The 18,554-nt window shown below is 38.6% G+C and overlaps 1 non-coding gene and 1 pseudogene across 1 annotated transcript; one reads left to right on the top strand and one right to left on the bottom strand.

The window, feature by feature from the left end:
- Positions 1-18,554, top strand: part of LOC129401721 (basic proline-rich protein-like) — a 291,942-nt pseudogene that overhangs the window by 24,832 nt on the left and 248,556 nt on the right.
- Positions 7,038-7,144, bottom strand: LOC129402817 (U6 spliceosomal RNA). The gene has a single exon (XR_008628858.1). It is a non-coding gene; the product is annotated as a U6 spliceosomal RNA (small nuclear RNA).

Below are 18,554 nucleotides of genomic sequence, written 5' to 3'. Positions count from 1 at the left end.
GACTACACACAGAAGACCCATGTTCAAGTCTTATATGAAAAAGAACACACACACACACACACACACACACACACCAGACGTACATTTTTTATTTTCTTGCAGTATCACTGGTCCATTCCTATGAGTATCATCCTACTTTATGTTCATTTTCTATTCACAAATTTTCATAGTTAAGATATGATATAGTGGGGCTGGAGAGATAGCATAGCGGGTAGGGCATTTGCCTTACATGTGGCTGACCCGGGTTCAATTTCTAGCACCTCATATGGTTCCCCTAACACTGCCAAAATAATTCCTGAGTGCAGAACCAGCAGCAACTCCTGTGCATTGCCAGGTGTGACTCCCCTCCCCGCAAAAAAAGATATGACATATTGTGTTTGGTCACATATTGTGCTGATTCAACTAGCCCAATTCTCCATTTTTTCTATTTTTTTTAGTTGACTAATTCAATCAGTAAAATCAAACTGTTGAAAATTCTTCTCTCATGACTTTGAAATTAGTGGATGTATTGGTCAACTTTTGCATATCCCCACCAATTTATCATGTCGAATAAATACCACAGAAATGAGGCTGTGTTCTACTGCCTCATTCTGGCAGTGCACAAGGTTGTAATTATTATGAAGTTGACTTTTGATATTTTATGATATTACTCTGTCCCTCTTGGAGAGCCGGGCAAGCTACCAAGAGTATCCCACTGCATGGCAGAGCCTGACAAACTACCTGTGGAGTATTTGATATGACAAAAACAGTAATAACAAGTCTCACAATGGAGACATTACTGGTGCCCGCTCAACCAAATCGATGAACAACAGGACGACAGTGCTCCAGTGCTCCAGTGCTAAGATATTTATATTATATTTCTTTTTATACACCTGATATTCAAGTACTATAGTATTTGAAGAATGTGGGTGATATGAATAAAATACTTTCTACAAAACCCTACTAGTGTTGGTATTTCATCAGTTTTCAGATATGTTGATTACAAGATGCATTATTTTTATTTATATGTAATCTGTTACAAAACACTATAGTTATAAATAAAGTATGATTCACTAACTTTCTATCATTTCCAGATGTTGTGCCAATTTACAAATCTATTGTGTTATTATGTATGATAGAAATAAATAAAAATCTATTACGTTAATATGTATGAAATAGAAATTCCCACAAAAGGAGTGTTTCCAGCCAATCTTAGCAAGTAATAGTTAAAGAACAGAGAATCACTTCAATTGCAGCTAGAACAATACAGTTGGACTTTTCTTTTATGATCAGTTCACAGATACTGAAATGGAAAACACATATTTTAGAAAGAATAAAAATGAACCACCATAAGCAGTCATACTTTATATTATGGGTAGTAGGAAAACATCAGAATTGAGAAATAACAAGATTTCAGCCAGATTTTGGGTAGTAGTACACTCTAAACCTCACAAATGATAGAAAAGGAGAAAATATTTAAGTTTAGGGAATGAAAATCTTAGAGCAGAGAGAAAAAGAACAGAAAGAGCACATTTATTTGCATAGCTATGCAAGAGTATGCACCCCAGCAGTGCTAAGCTAATAGCACCCTGCTTTCATGTAAACATTGGGGAAGGCTGAAGCAATTTTAGAAAACAAACATAAAGGAGATCTTGAAGCCATGATTTTCAAGGTTGGAGATCTTTTTCTCATCCAGTGGTGTGCAGTTCTGTGGGTTTGCTTATATTTTCCACCTAATGATTGAATAATGAATACGATTACAGCAGCAGGAAATCTGACAAGACAATCAGAAACAAACTTACAATTATGGATATTAGTTTACTAGAATAATAGAATTTTCCCCATTGTATAGTGACAAGCTGAATTTTCCCCAAAGTATACTGTATCCTTATAGAAAAACTAAACCAATTATTTTTTTTTACGGAGTCTGATTTAAAAAAAAAACAATGCATATGCATATATATAAGTATATAATATGTATATATGTTACTGGAAAGTCTAAAATTTTGTAGTAAGATGTTAATTTATGACTCTCATTCTGGTCACTGTCACGGTCATCCCGTTGCTCATCGATTTGTTCAAACGGGCACCAGTAACGTCTCTCATTGAGAGACTTATTGTTGCTGTTTTTGGCATATCCAATACGCACGGGTAGCTTGCCAGGCTCTGCTGCACGGGCTTGATACTCTCGGTAGCTTGCAGGGCTCTCCGAGAGGGGCGGAGGAATCAAACTTGGCTCGGCTGCGTGAAAGGCGAACGCCCAACTGCTGTGCTATCGCTCCAGTCCCTCATTCTGGTATTATTTTCAATACCATCTTCACTCTCGATATTTGCTAAGTTTAACAATACATCATATATCATTTACATGTCATTTAATGTACTAGCAGGCATTTTGAATTTTGGTGTAGGGGGATGGATAGACAATACAGTAGTCCAGGCACAGGCATTGCATGGCGCCAACCCAGATTCAACCACCAGCATCTCGTTATCTGATATTATGAGCATCACTGAGTACAGATCTGGAGGCCAACAGAACACTATTCGGGTGACTCAAGTAATCCTCTGTAATTCAGTTCCCAAGAAGCACTGCATTCCTGTGATCTAGAGTCCCTGGCAAGGGCCCCCCCCCCAACTTTCTGAGCATTTGAGAGGTCTATCACCAGTGAATAAATACAACTTTGGCTAGGATTAACAGGTAAAACATCATACAGCATCACATTAATTTCAATCAAAGCAGAAGGGAAGACATCCTAAAATTATAGATGCTCCATCACAACTTTAAAAAAATATTGTTAGCTTCAAAAGGTATGTTTCATGCTAGTATTTTAGATGAATTTTATTTGTCACAGTTTTTTGAAGTAAATGGGATGCCCCAGAGATTTTTCAAAAATAATTCAAGTAGATGGAAAATAGAACAGAATAGTCGACAGCAAGATGCACTATCCCAAGGCATTTGCATCCAGGGGGGAGTAATATTGGTGAAATATTCGATGTCTTCTCTAGTTATTTTATTATGTGTAAATTAAGTATATTGCTGCACTTAGAAAGTTTAAGAGAAAAAAATTAGTCATAAAGCTTTATCTATAAATTAGCCATAATGCGTGGGGTTTTTCTTGCTTTTGCGTTTAGGTTTTTGGTCCACTGCTGGCAGAGCTCGAGGTTATTATTTCTCTGTGGTTGGCGGTCACTCTTGGCAGTGCTTTGGGACCTTGTGGTACCAATCATTGAACCTAGGCCTCCTGGATGCAATGTATATACCTCACTGATCTTTGACCTCAGGAATGTTCTTCTCATGCAACTTGCTTCATCCGACCATTCCCAGACTGTGAAGGAGAGAACATTTGAAAGGCAGAAAACACTCTTCGAAGAATGCCAGCCCATAGAGTCACTCAGCTCGGGCTGACGGGCCATCTGCTTTTGTCATCACGAGGCAACACCTCTACCACATTTTATACCATACTTCTCCCAACCCATAAAACAAGTCATCTCCTGGAATGATGGGCAGGGCTGTTCACGGGCTTGAAGGTTACAGTGCAGCTCCCAAATGAGTGCAGTGACACTCAACATTTGCTAGTGAAAGCTTAAATTCATACCAAGGCTGTTGGCAGTTCCACATGTGGCCTTGGGCCTTTAGCACAGTTAAATAGTGAAATAGTTCAGACTTTTTCTTCCTTCTTCTGTTTGTCCCCTCACCATTCAGCACCCCCTCCCCAGTATTTATTTATTTATTTATTTATTTATTTATTTATTTATTTATTTATTGTGTCCCCTCTTGTGTCAGACATGATGGTGGGGACTGAACAAACAGATCACAAGATGCCAAGTGACACAGGGGCTCCCTTCAAGAAAAGACAACCATCAGAATTGTGTTTGTATTTAGGTTGTGGGTTTGCCACACCCAGGGAAGCTCAAACACATCAACTTACTTTATGGCATGAATTTATTTTTAATGGCATAGAGGCAATGTTATAAATTTTATGAAAAATTTGAGAAGGCAGGTGAGTTACATGACTATAAGAGAGAAAAATTAGGGGACTGGAGCGACAGCACAGCGGTAGGGTGTTTGCCTTGCACGTGGCTGAGCCAGGTTCGATTCCAGCATCCCGTATGGTGCCCTGAGCATTACCAGGGCTAATTCCTGAGTGCAGAGCCAGTAACCCCTGAGCATTTTCGGGTGTGACCCAAAAGGCAAAAAAAAAAAAAGAAAAGAAAGAGAGAGAAAAATTATTATCACGTGAGCATGTGTTTCTAGTTTCTGTGTGGGTTGGGTTTTGTTTTCAGGGACCATACCTGCAGTGCTTGAGAGATCTTGTGATGATTGGAATACTGCCTTGGGCCTCTTTGCACAGAGAGTTGTGCTCCAGCCCTTTGAGCTATCTCCTCAGCTCTCTAGGTTTGTAGAATCATTTTATACCTACTCTCAGAGTCTCTTTTCCCCCATACCTGGCTGTCTTCATCCGGGCCCCTCAGAGTGGGTGGGTTGAATTTCCCTCCTGGCCCTGAGCAGAGCTCCAGCAGCCGAAGACCTCCAGAACCCAGCCATAGCCATGCTCTCTCCAGACGCTTGGACAAGCCTCACTCATGAAGGAACCAGCAGAGGAACCCAGGTGTGCGAGACCCAGGGCTGAGATCTCCAAGGCTGCTCAGATCAAGACTGGGCCTCTTCCACCCAGATCCCCCATTTTCCAGTAGCTACTTGTTCACACCAGTGAACTGCCCCCAGTGCCATGTAATCCCATCAATGGTCAGCATCCAGAGACTGTAAAACCAAGCTCCCAGAAGAGAGCAACACAGAGTCTCTTGCCCCTGCACCTGGCTGTCTTCACTGGGGCCCCTCAGAGCGGGTGGGTTGATTCTCCCTCCCATCTTATAGACTAGTTCTTCTTCTTCTTGGAGGGCCTGGCAAGCTACTGAGAGTTTTCTACCCACATGGGAGAGCCTGGCAATCTCTCCATGGCCTATTGGATATGCCAAACACAATAACAATGATGAGTCTCATTCCTCTTACCCTGAAAGAGGTTCTAATGTGGCACTGCTGGGAAGAACTAGTAAAGAGAGGCTGCTAAATATCTCAGGGCTAGGAACAAATGGAGACGTTACTGCCGCCGGCTCGAGCAAATGGTTGATCAACGGGATGACAGTGACAGTGATACAGTGATATATATATATATATATATGTATATATACATATATATATAGGCACAGTCTATTGATTTATCTATCCAGCCAATCCCAAGCTTTACATAAGCATGGTGTGTCTAGATGGAATAAAGAGGAAGAGATAGAGAATAAAAAAATATTTAGTTGTGATTGTTGCAAAGTCTTCTATTCAAGTTTGTTACAAACTCATCTATTCAAGTTAAAAATTTTCCTGGGAATAAGGGAGTAGATGATGATTCTGAATCCCAAATGTGTAAAGAAACACTTTGAGCAAAAAATAACATAATGAACATTTAATCCTTGAGACTCAGTACTCCATAGGTATAGAATAAACTATTGAGATGCCATTTGGTGCAATCTCAAGAAGATTTAAATACATTTTTCTTGGGTCAGAGAGATAATTCAGCAGGTAATACTTTTATCCTGCATGCCTGACCTGGGCTTGGGCATGAACTCAAAATAAAATTAAAATAAGCACTGTCATCCTGTTGTTCATCGCTTTGCTCAAACAAGCACCAGTAACGTTTTGTGTAATCCCATCAACCGCCAGAGACTATGAAACCAATCTCCCGGAAGCTTTTATTGTCTAGTTATCCCTCTCTGAGAACCCGGCAAGCTATTGAGAGTATCTGACCTGCATGGAAGAGACTGGCAAGCTCCCTGTGGCATATTCATATGCCAAAAGCAGTAACACTGATGGGTCTCATTCCCCTGACCCCCAAAAGAGCCTCCAATGCAGCACCATTGGGCAGGATGAGTAAAGAGAGGCTGCTAAAATCTCAGGGCTTAGACAAACAGAGACGTTACTGGCACCCACTCGAACAAATCAATGAACAATGGGATGAAGTGATACAGTGATAATTTAATTAATTTATGAATTAAAATAAATTAATCAGGATGCCCCATAAATTAAAATAAAAATACCTTTTTCTTTCTCTTTGAACCACACCTACCTGTTCTCCACTGTCTTTTCTGGCTCTGTTCTCACTGCTGATTAATGACCCCAGGCAATTGATATGAGGTGTAGAGGATCTTCTGGGGTCAGTTTCATTCAAGGCAGTTGCTTTAACCCCCCCTCCTCCCGCCACTCCTCTGCCCATTCTAGTTTCTTCTCTTTAGTTCTTCTTCAAGTCTAATTACTGTATAACTGTATTACTGTGGCCCCGTTGTTCATTGATTTGTTCAAGCGGGCACAAATAATGTTTCCATTCATCCCTGTCGCGTTCAGGGTCAGGGGAATGAGGCCCATTATTGTTACTGTTTTGAGCATATTGAATATGCCACAAGTAGCTTGCCAGGCCCTGCCATGTGAGATTCTGCATCATCACTCTATTCCCAGAGCTTTTGTTTAATAGTTTCTGGTCTTGGCCTTTGATGAGATTACATGGGGGGGGAATAGGGGGGAGGGCGCAGTTTGTGGATGTGACTGCCTAGCTACTGGAAAATTGGGGATCTGGGTGGAGGAGGCCTAGTCCCAATCCAAGCAGCCTGGAGATCTCAGTTCCTTCATGAGTGAGGCTCATCTAAGCGTGTGGAGAGTGGCCCTGAACATGGTTGTGGCTGGGTTCTGGAGGTTTTCATTCTGCTTAAGTATAATAGACCAGAAAATTGATTGATATTAATATATTTTCAAGTCTCACAATGGAGAAGTTACTGGTGCTCGCTTGAGCGAATCGATGAGCAACAGGATGACAGTGATAGAGTGGCAGTGATATTTTCAAACTTTTCCAATATAGTAAAACTTCTAACTGTCATTTGGTGTATGAGACCATTTATTGGCACTTAATATTCTTAATGTTCTGTCCTTGACTTTTTTATTTTTAATTTTACTAAATCACCATGAGATAGTTACAAGCTTTCATGTTTGGTATACAATCACACAATGATCAAACACCCATAAAAATATAGAATGCTTCACAAATTTGAGTGCCATCCTTGCACAGGGGCCATGCAAATCTTCTCTGTAATGTTCCAATTTTAGTATATGTGTTGCCAAATCGAGCATGTCGCTTGACTTTCATTCAATATATTTTACCTGAGTGGCAAGATTTACTCAGCTGAGAAAGCAGATGACATATTTGTCTCTCAAAGCAATTATTTCCTCACCAGATCATAAGAACAATAATAATCCATCTGGTCGTGCTCACCATCCTAGCTCATCTCTGTCCTAGTAACTGTTTGTAAAATCCACACCTTCATACCTTTTCCTGTCTCTCCTTCATAATGGCCACACTGGTTATATGCTTGTACCCAACAAGTGCATTTCTGCTTAATAATGTTGGGTTAATTTTCCTTATAAACCCAATATGTGGAGGCATACATATATCCCTATTAAGACACATGTACATCCCATTTATCTCTTTTAGGTTGTGTTCTTTATTTGTGACTCTTGACTCTTGTGATAAAGGCTATTTCTGTCTATTTTCAGACACAGCTGCTTGGTCAGAGTCTGGGGTGGTTACTAGCATCAAATAAGTCCTCAATAAGTACCTGGTGACTATATATGCATTATTATAAGCTATCTATTGATAGCTAGTCATGTAATTTCAGAATGTCAAGCACGGTTTGTGCAAGTGCAAAGAGGGTCATCTATATTTCAAACTGAATTCCAATAATTGAGTTTGGTTTCATTCTACTAAAATATCATTGCAGAAATTGGATTGAAATACATTATCCAGGCATTGGACCTATATTAGCAAATATTAATGTTAATAAACATGATAATGTAAAATATTTTACAAGATCCTTTATAAAATATAAATTAATAAAACATGCTAGATCAATAATAAGCACATGTGCTTTTATTATAATGTACAGAGATTGAGCCGTACATTTGAATACTTGTATTTCAATAGTTGATTTTTACCACCCAAGAACCCCTGATGACACTATATATTCATAAGCTGTAAAGAAAGTACAACATGCAACCTCATAACTTTTGAGTGTGAAATTGCTTATTTATTATGATAGATGCTATATCAATTAAAGACAAAGTTATTATTATAAGCTCTTCTTAATGCAAGAATATTTTGACTTGCTAAGAAGTCAAGCTAATATCTTGACTTGTTAAGAAGCAGTGGGAACAAGACTTATTTCCAAACCTCCCTGTAGATGAAATGCCTTTCAAGGCATGTGAGGAATGCTTCTGATTATTGTATGAGGCTTCTAAAATTTAGTTCTTATCTTTTAAACATGACTTAGGCCATATTTTATTTTATTTAGTTATTTTTTAAACAGATGCTTTTCTATTTTTTATTATTTGTTTGCTTTTTGGGTCACATCCAGAAATGTTCAGGGGCTACTACTGGCTCTGTACTTAGGAAATACTCCTGGCGGTGCTTGGGGGACCATATGGGATGCCAGGTCAGCCATGTGCAAGGAAAATGCCCTATTCTCTGGCCCCTTAAGTCATATTTTAGAAATGTATTGTTTTTTGGTATCATTGAGAAGCATAGAAATTCTGAGAGATACAGCTATACATAATAACAATTTAGGTTTTTTTTTTTCAGTTTTCCCTCTCTTCCACCTCTGATGCAGAATTTGCTGTAGATGATGCATTTATTTTATTACAGAGAAATTTCATGGACAAGTACTTTTGGGGATGTGAAGACACAGGGGAAAATAAACCCATCTACACACTTATCTTTTTTTAATTGAATTTTATTTTTATAAAGTTGCACAGTGGGTAGGCATTTGCCTCGCATGCAGCCGATCTGGGTTCGATTCCTCCATCCCTCTTGGAGAGCCCGGCCAGCTACCAAGAGTTTCCCACCTGCATGGCAGAGCCTGGCAAGCTATCCATGGCATATTTGATATGCCAAAAATAGTAATAACAAGTCTCACAATGGAGACGTTAGTGGTGCCCGCTCAAGCAAATCAATGAGAAATGGGATGACAGTGATACAATGGAAGCTATTCAGAATAATTTGTTATATTTAATATTCCAACACCAATCCCACCACTATATTTCAAGTATTTCTACATCTACCCTACAAAGCAGGGACTGGAGCGATAGCACAGCCGTTGGGTGTTCACCTTTCACGTGGCCGACCCGTGTTCTATTCCTACGCCCCTCTCGGAAAGCCCGGCAAGCTACCGAGAGTATCGAGCCCGAGCGGCAGAGCCTGGCAAGCTACCCGTGCATATTGGACATGCCAAAAACAGTAACAATAAGTCTCTCAATGAGAGACGTTACTGGTGCCCACTCAAACAAATCGATGAGCAACGGGATGACAGTGACCCCACAAAGCACGACCTAAATAATTTATTTTGTATTGCATGTTATGAATATTCTAATAAAAATGATCCAAAAAAGGTTCCTTAGGGGGAGAGTTACCCACCTATCTATGATGAATGCATTTGTTTGGTCACTGGAGAGAATTCTAGGACTTAGCGTGGTGTCTTTCAACCGGAATGTTACTTCACCTGAACAATGAAGCGGCCAGTGACATCATGGACATGCTACTCACATTGACAGATTCTCTGGCTTTTAGAGAAATGTTTTTGGGCTATTCCGAAGGAAAGGCTAAGGACTGGGCACGAGCAGTGGTTTAGTGGTGACGTCCTTATGCAAATCCTCCACAGTCCCTTATTCCCGATTCCCAGAATACTCTATCAGAGGTGCTACATGCAGGTGATGGGCTCATTCTCAGCATCACCCAATTCGCAGCCTGGGAGCAACTTCTGCTCCTGACTGCAGAAATAATATCCCAGAAAGCCGGCTCTGCTCTGTGGGGCTGCTTTAATGGTAGTGCTAGTGCTCAGAGTAAAATCGATCTCACCCTCCGGGCTTGTTCTCTTAAAACCCTTTATCAAGCTCAGTAACGCTGGAGTAGAGCCTCCAGGTTTTGCATCACCAGCATCCTCCTTGGGGGACCCTTGCCAGCATCCATGTTGAAAAATGGAAGGAAGAACCCAGCCGCGCCCACATTGGTCTCTGTAGGTCTTGCATGCATCTATTTTGTGCAAACTCAGCATCTTATAGGCACCCCACTTTCAGTCCTGCAGCCTCAAGGAGGTTTTGACGGATACAGCGTCTTTATCTGAAATGTCACTCAAGTTCATTGCCTGCCGTGAGATTTCTGCGACTCCTCTTAATAATCTAGTCTTGGCTGTGGGAATCAGTTGAGAGAAATGTCCTTGATCTAAAAGCCCTATGAGAAAATCAAGTCCTTGTTTCTCATTTGCACTCCTTATATCAATCTATGTTTTTAATAGATGATTACTGAGGCTTAATTTAGTGAATATGATCTTCGATCTTTCAGGATCGCCCACATCAACATCAAAATATTCTATACTGTGTGCCATCTTAGGCGTTAGTGTTAGTAAAAGTGGAACTGCTTTCTGTACTGGCACTTCCTGGATTTCCAGGACCAGGTACTTACACCGGAAGTAAACTAACTCCTTTTCTATAAAGCACAGTATATGTTAGCATGTATTTTTTTCCGTTTGTTTCTTTTTTGTTTGTTTATTGCTCTTTTGCCACAAATCCTCCTTGTATCAATCAGTTCTTTAGGTTTTTTGTTGGGTAAGAACTCTCAATCCCTTTAGTCTGTTAAAGGTTTCCTACTGTGTCCCATAGGTTTTGGTAACTCGTGTCCTTATTGTCGTTCGTTTCCAGGAATCTTTTGATTTCCTCTTTGATTTCCTTTCTAAGCCACTCATTGTCAAATAGTGAGCTGATTAATTTCCAGGTATTTGATTTCATTTTCTGTTTGTGTGTGTGTGATTCATTTCTAATTTAAGTGCATTGTGGTCTGAGAAGATCATTGATACAATCTCTATTTTCTTAATTTTATGGAGGTATGTTTTGTGGCTCAGCATGTGGTCTATCTCGGAGAATGTTCCATGTACACTTGAGAAGAATGTATATTCAGCTTTTTCAGGATGAAGTGTTCTGTATATATCTACTAAATCCCTTTCTTCCATTTCTTCCCTCAGATGCTGTATGTCCTTGCTATCTAGAGTGTGGTTGATCTATCACGAGGTGATAAAGCGGTGTTGAAGTCTCCCACTAGTATTGTGATGCTATCGATGTGTTTCTTCAAGTCTATGAGTAGTTGTTTTAAATACTTTTCTGGTCCTTCATTAGGTGCATATATATTTAGTATTGTTAGTTCTTCCTGTTGTATAGATCCCTTTATCAATAAGAAATGACCTTCACTGTCTCTTGTGACCTTCTTCAGTCTGAAATCAATGTGGTCTGATACTAAGATAGCTACCCTAGCATTTTTTATGGGAGTTTTTCGCCTGTAGGATTGTTTTCTAGCCTTTGACTTTCATCCTGTCTTTGCTTTGACTGTGGAGATGTGTTTCTTGCAGGCAGCAGAATGTTGGGTTCAATTTTCTAATCCATCCTGCCACTCTGTGTCTTTTAATTGATGCGTTTAACCTATTGATGTTGAGAGAGATTATTGTTATGGGGTTTTGTCCCATTTTTCTGCTGAAGTTTGGTGTATTTGAGGGGCCTGTCTTGTCTTAAATTAGCCCATTCAGTTGTTCTTGTAACCATAATTTTGAGTCTATGAAGTTTCTGAGCTGTTGTTTATCTGTGAAACTGTGTGTTTTTCCTCCTGTTATGAATGAGAGTCTAGCTCAGTAGAAATAACATATGTACCTATATATTTATTGCAGCCCTGTTTACAATAGCCAAAATATGGAAACAACCTGAGTGCCCTAAAGCAGATGACTGGTTAAAGAAACTTTGGTACATCTACACAATGGAATACTATGCAGCTGTTAGGAGAGATGAAGTCATGCAATTTGCTTATATATGGACAGACATGGAGAGCATCATGCTAAGTGAAATGAGTCAGAAAGAGAGGGACAGACATAGAGGGACTACTGCACTCATTTGTGGAGTGTAGGGTAGCATCACATGAGGCTGACACCGAAGGACCATAGATACAAGGGCCAGGGGGAATGCCCCATAGCTGGAAAATTGCTTCATGAGCGGAGGGGAGAGGGCAGATGGAATAGAGAAGGGATCACTAAGAAAATGATGACTGGAGGAATCAGTCGGGATAGGAGATGCATGCTGAAAGTAGATAATGGACCAAACATGATGACCTCTCATGTCTGTGTTGCAAGCCATAATGCCCCAAAGTAGAGAGAGAGTATGGGGAATATTGTCTGCCATGGAGGCAAGGGGAGGGTGAGAAAGAGGGGGGTATACCGGGGATATTGGTGGTAGGGAATGTGCACTGGTGGAGGGATGGGTGTTTGATCATTGTGAGATTGTAACCCAAACATGAAAGCATGTAACTATCTCACAGTGATTCAGTAAAATTAAAAATAATAAAATCAAGGACAAAACATTTAGAATATTAAGAGCCAATGAATGGTCTCATACACCAAATGACAGAGTTAGAAGTTTCACTATATGGGAAAAGTTTGAAAATATCCCTCTCTTTCTCCCTTCCTCCCTCTACCCTTCCCCCTTCCCCCTTTCCTCCCTTCCTCCCTCCCTGCCTCCCTCCCTCCCTCCCTCCCTCCCTCACTTCCTGCCTTCCCCTCCCTCTCTCCCTCCCTCCCTCCCTCCCTCCCTCCCTCCCTTCCTTCCTTTCTTCCTTCCTTCCTTCCTTCCTTCCTTCCTTCCTTCCTTCCTTCCTTCCTTCCTTCCTTCCTTCCTTCCTTCCTTCCTTCATACAAATTTTTAACTTGGACTGTTGAATTTTTGAAATATAATGTTATATACTGGACTATCTCTTCTTAAACAGATTAAAATGATGTGTTTTGCAAGAACTGTCATAAATAAGTAAATTAAAATGACAGTATATCTTCAGAGAACCATTATATACAAAACTTAGTCAATTTCAAATAAGCTTCCTAGGAAGTATTGCTATATGATCACTGTATGATTTATAGATAATAAAATGATAAATGGAAATAGATGTGTTTCCTCAAATATATCATATTTAAAACATAAATTCACCTCACATGGGTTACCATACTGATGTAAAAAATGTTAAATAATAAAATGCATGCACAATAGTTAATATATTAATTCTTTTGAATTATTGATTTTGTCCATTTACTAATTGCAGGCGACAGTACTACAGTGCCACTAATTTCAGTCCTGCTTTGCATTTCTGGTTACTTGCTCATACAAAATGACTAGTCTCCACTCACAGATTTCATGTGTTGTGTCACAGGAAAGTGTTGTCAAAGATATTGAAATGGAAGGAGCTATTTTTGGAAGTTCTCCATTGCTTTAGTTATCGCTCCAAGCACCAAATATTTTGTTATTAACTTTTCTGCATTTTCACAGATATTTATGTTAATGTTGTAACGCAAACATTAACAATATTTTGTAATGTCAGCTCATTTCTATACATACATTTAAAAGCTTCAGAGACCTAGTATGCTTTATATTGGAAGAGACAAGCATGCTTATTACAGCAAATCTTGCTATAGTAGAACTGGAAATAACAGTACAAATTCAACTCAATGTACCGCATACAGCTTGTAGATTCATCATCAAAATGTCCTTTGAGTTTTGCTTTCTTCATTTAAGAAACAAATAGCAATCTACAAAGAAACATTTTATTTCCCAAAAGCAATATTCTGGAAAATTCTTATGTAGAATTTAATTAGGTATGGTGTCTTCAGTGAGCCATGGATTCTCTCCCAGATGATTTCTGAAATGTCTACCTGTAAGCAGATCTATTTTGTGTTCCCTTTCAAGAACGAGGCATAATTTGTCTTATTACTGCTTCTAATCAAATTACTCTTCTTTAATCATCATTCCAAATAGCATATTTAAAGAATGGGCTATCTTTTATCAGTAAGTTATTAATTAAGATTTTAGCAGAGATGTACATTTTACAGAGATAAGTATCCATTTTTTAAGAGAACACAAAAATGTGTATGTTCTTAATTATTTCATCTAGTTATATTTTAAAACATCTATAAGTGGGACATGCCAGATAAAGCATTTTTATGGAGAACTATTTGTGGAAAATATGGCTTTAATTATACATCACAAAAGTGAATTTTATATTATGTCCATACAGGCCCCATGATATTTTCTATAAATAAAGTTAATATTAAAATAATTTAATTGTAAATTTGATTTATGTTGTGTGTTCTTTAGCACTAGAATAGACCCATATGTTCATACTCAAAATCACATAGTAGCATACCTGTCAAAATTGCATACTTGTAAACCGGAGATGAAACATCATATATTCAATTTAGAGTCTCCAAATAATAGCTTAAGAACAAGATAAAATTTCAGACCTTTCATGGTTTTTGACAATTTTGACACTTTGATAATGAACATATGATACTGGTAGACCCGAAGACCATGACTTTCTGGAAATAGAACAAAGAATTTATGAAGTGATTAAGAGTATTTGAGCAAAATCTTTGTAAATACACAGTGAATGTAAAAAATTTCTGTTGTCAACCACACACATGGTTTTCTTTATGCTTGAAACTGAGGAGAAATTGGGCAGGTGACTGAAAACAATAACATGAAGTAGAAATAAAAACTGAACAAGGTTGGATTGATTTTTTTCTTCTCTGATGAAGGAATGCTATTTGCTAAGTGTAAATGATCACCTGGACTATCTTCTTATGAAAATCATCACTAAGCTCCAACCAGTATAGACATCAATCTATGTACTTTGAATGCACTGCACATAAAAGGAAACTCTTTCAGATTGACAAAACAGGTAAATGATAAAACTTGCATGGAATCTCTTGGGAAAGATAAGAGTAAAATGTGCAACATACACACAGAAAAATGTCAACACTGGAGTGATTGGGGGAATATCCACATCTTATGACTCATTCCCTCCTACCTTAACGTTTACTTGAAGTTGATACTGAAATTTCAACTTCAGATCTGAGCGCAGTTAATGTGAGAGAAAGTTTATTTCACTTCAGATCTGAGTGCAGAGATGAGTGAAGATTTATTTGAAATTAATACTGAGATTATAACTTCAGATTTGTACTGTTGACCCTACAATGGTACTCTGACTTTCTTAGAGAGACTTTCATGAGAGAAAAATTCTTTTGAAAGAATCATAATTATGCTACTGGAAATGATTATAAGTATTCAAATTCTTATAATATCAATCATTGAATTTATAATACTATTAACAATGAACATTAAAGAATGCATCATTATCCTCATCATCATCCCATTGATCATCAAATTTCTTGAGCTGTCTCCATTCGTCCTAGCCCTGAGATTTTAGAAGCCTCTCTTTACTCATCCTTTCCAATGGTGCCACACTAGAGCCTTTTTCAGGGTCAGGAGAATGAGACCCATCATTGTTACTGGTTTTTGCATATGAATACGACATGGGGAGTTTGTGAGGCTCTCCCATGTGGGCAGGAAACTCTTGGTAGCCTATAAGAACTAGGCTTCTGGGAGCTTGGTTTTATAGTCTCTGGATGTTGGCTATTGGTGGGTGCTGGGGGCAGTACCTGAGTGTGACTGCCTAGCTACAGGAAAATGGGGAATCTGGGCGGAAGAGGCCCAGTCCCAATCTGAGCAGGCTTGGAGGTCTCAGCCCTGGGTCCCACACACCTGGGTTCCTCTGATGGTTTCTTCATGCGTGAGACTCATCTGAACATGTGGAGAGGGGCCTTGAGCATGGTTGTGTCTAGGCTCTGGAGGTCTTTGGCCACAGGAGCCCACCCGCTCCGAGGGACCCCAGGGAAGACAGTCAGGCGCACAGGCAAGAGACTCTCTTTTGCATTCTAAAGATTGCAAAACTAAGCAACTGATATAATTGTGCCCTAGAAAACACCCCTAAACCTTATGTAGGAACTTGGCAAGCACTTAAGAGAAGTTATCTTGTCAATGGAGTGGTCTGAAATGGAGGTGGTCTTTTAGAAAAAGGTCACAAGCAATGAAAGGAAGCACACTACTAGCCTCAAGCTAGAAAATAGCTCTGATGAATGAAGAAAACAATCCTTAAATCTAGAATGAAACTGTTCATAATGAAGTCCTCAGAGTCTGATGCAGAGTTTCTGGTAGATTTGTTATAAGTCTGTTTTGAGGCATTGGGAGATGAATATTACTGAACCTCATTTACTAGATGTAAGACCTCATCTAGCACTTCATTAACCTTGTACCTCAACCTCAGACGCTTTGAGAAAAACATGACTGGGGACTAACATAATATCGAATCCAAAGAAAACTTAAAAGTGTATGCACACATAGAACTGAAAATAAAATATAAAAGATCATAGAATAAATTACAGAGGATGCAGTGTTGAAGAACTATGCATGTGATGATAGTCAAGTGTAGAACTAGTGAGAAATGATTTAAACATTGAGTAGGGCATTTGCTTTGCATGTGTGGGCTGACCCAGGTTCAATTCCCAGCATCCCAGATGGTTCCCCAGCACTACCAGGAGTAATTCCTGAGTACAGAGCCAGGAGTAACTCTGAGAATTGCAGAATGTGACCCAAAAAGACTGCCCCACACCCCACAAAATGCAAATAGCTTCAGGGGGTTAGGCAAGGACGGACCTATTAAAGGGTGTGAAACACAAAGAAAGTTTCAGAGTTCACCATGAGAAATCGAAAGTGAGTAAAAATACAGAACAAGAACTTAAGAGAAAACTAGTATCAATAGGAAAGAGTTGAGAAGCAAACATTACCATTGAGAAGAAATCATTTCACCAAATCAAGAAAAGTATCTCTATTTTATTTTAAGATTTCAAAGATTTTTTTCTAATTATTTTAGAAGTTCCCTCCTCCGCCCCATCATCCCCACTCTCAGTTTCCTCTTTTTGTCCTGCCTTCTGATTGTGACTTTCTAGGACTGAGTTTATTTTACTATAAGGTAGTCTTTGATTGTGGTTGATCTTTTATTCAGATGATGCATTATTATCCATGATCTCTGCTATATCACTGTATTACTGTCATCTCATTGCTCATTGATTGCTCAAGTAAGTGCCAGTAACGTCTCCATTTCTCCCTGTCGTGTGCTAGTGTAACCCAATGGCATCTGCTTGCTCCAGGAACATGAAGAGCACATTATTGTTACTGTTTTTGGCATATCGTATATGTCACCGGTAGATTGCCAGGCTCTGCTCAGCGGGCGGGATATCCTTGGTAGCTTGCCAGGCTTTCGGAGAGGTATGGAAAATGAGTAGGGAGTGAGCGTCTTCTCTAATGTGCATAAATATATAACATATATAGTATTTAGTCCATGTTTAATTTTTCAAAGAAGCCTCTCATTGCCCATAGGCAGGTTCAAATGGAGTCCCACCATGACCTTCTCTTTCTCCCACAGCGGCTGACCTTTTGTGTCCCAAGGGAAGATTATGACAGTATGAGGACCAAAAATTAAGTGTGAAAGCAAAAGTTGGTTAGGATAATGAAGAGAAAAGAACTGATTGAGTTTCATATTCTGTGCATTTTTATGAGCACATATGTCAACATTGTTTAGACTAAAATTTGGGCCCTAAGTATACATGCATACATTGCTGCAATTGTACCTTAAGAGAAACTTTATAGAATAATGCGTAACTCTTTTGAAAGAAAAAAATAAATATGCTTGAGTTTATTATGTTTATAAAACTCCAATAGTAGGCACAGATTCTTTCATTTTTCTTAACCCTCAATACATGAATTATGAATTTGAACAGCATTCGTTTCCATAAAATTTAAATAGAAAATGTTGATGAAAATATCGATTTTTGAATACGAACCATCTGTTTCAAATACATTTTTTTCTATTTTGGAAAGTGCTATAAACAAATATCCAATTGTATTGACTGAGGTCTAAAACACTATAATGAATTAAAATACAAAATGCAATAGCATTTTGACATAGTACTTTGATTTCTATATTAAATATTGTTCATTTAATTTAGGAAAAGAATGCATTGTTTTGATCCAGTTTAAAAATATAAAATTTAATTCACATTGTGCTTCATTTTTACTGAATATTCTTCATTCTCCCATATTTCATTTTATGATTTTATTACTAAATGAAATGATGTCTGTTTCTTTGGGGAAAATGCTCTTTATCAGCTACAATTATTTTGCCCAGAACAAAACCAAGCAAAAGAGAAAAGACAATAAAAAGCTTCTATTTTAAAAGTAGATAAACTTCACTTAATTTATAGAAACCCCATTTAGTTTAATGCGATAGGCAATAATGAGGAATACAGTTTTGCAGCGTGTGTGGTCATGTCTGTAATGTATTTCAGAAATGAATAAGCATGAGCCCTCAGTGTTGAGGCTGTAATTATTAGAAAGAATGTACATTACTTGAGTGCAGTTTTTCCAATAAATCACCTAGAAACTAGAAGCATTTTTCTGCAGATAGGCTATATCCTACAAAATAAGACATTAAAAAAATCTATAGTGTTCATTAAACTTGATGTCAAAATAGCTCTACTAACTGACTCTTAGCAAGGCATTAGAAAGAAAATCGAAAGGA

Source organism: Sorex araneus, chromosome 2 (assembly GCF_027595985.1).
Source record: "Sorex araneus isolate mSorAra2 chromosome 2, mSorAra2.pri, whole genome shotgun sequence".
Lineage (NCBI taxonomy): Eukaryota > Metazoa > Chordata > Mammalia > Eulipotyphla > Soricidae > Sorex > Sorex araneus.
Note: the sequence above shows the minus strand (reverse complement) of the source record. Positions and strands in the feature narration are given on the sequence as shown.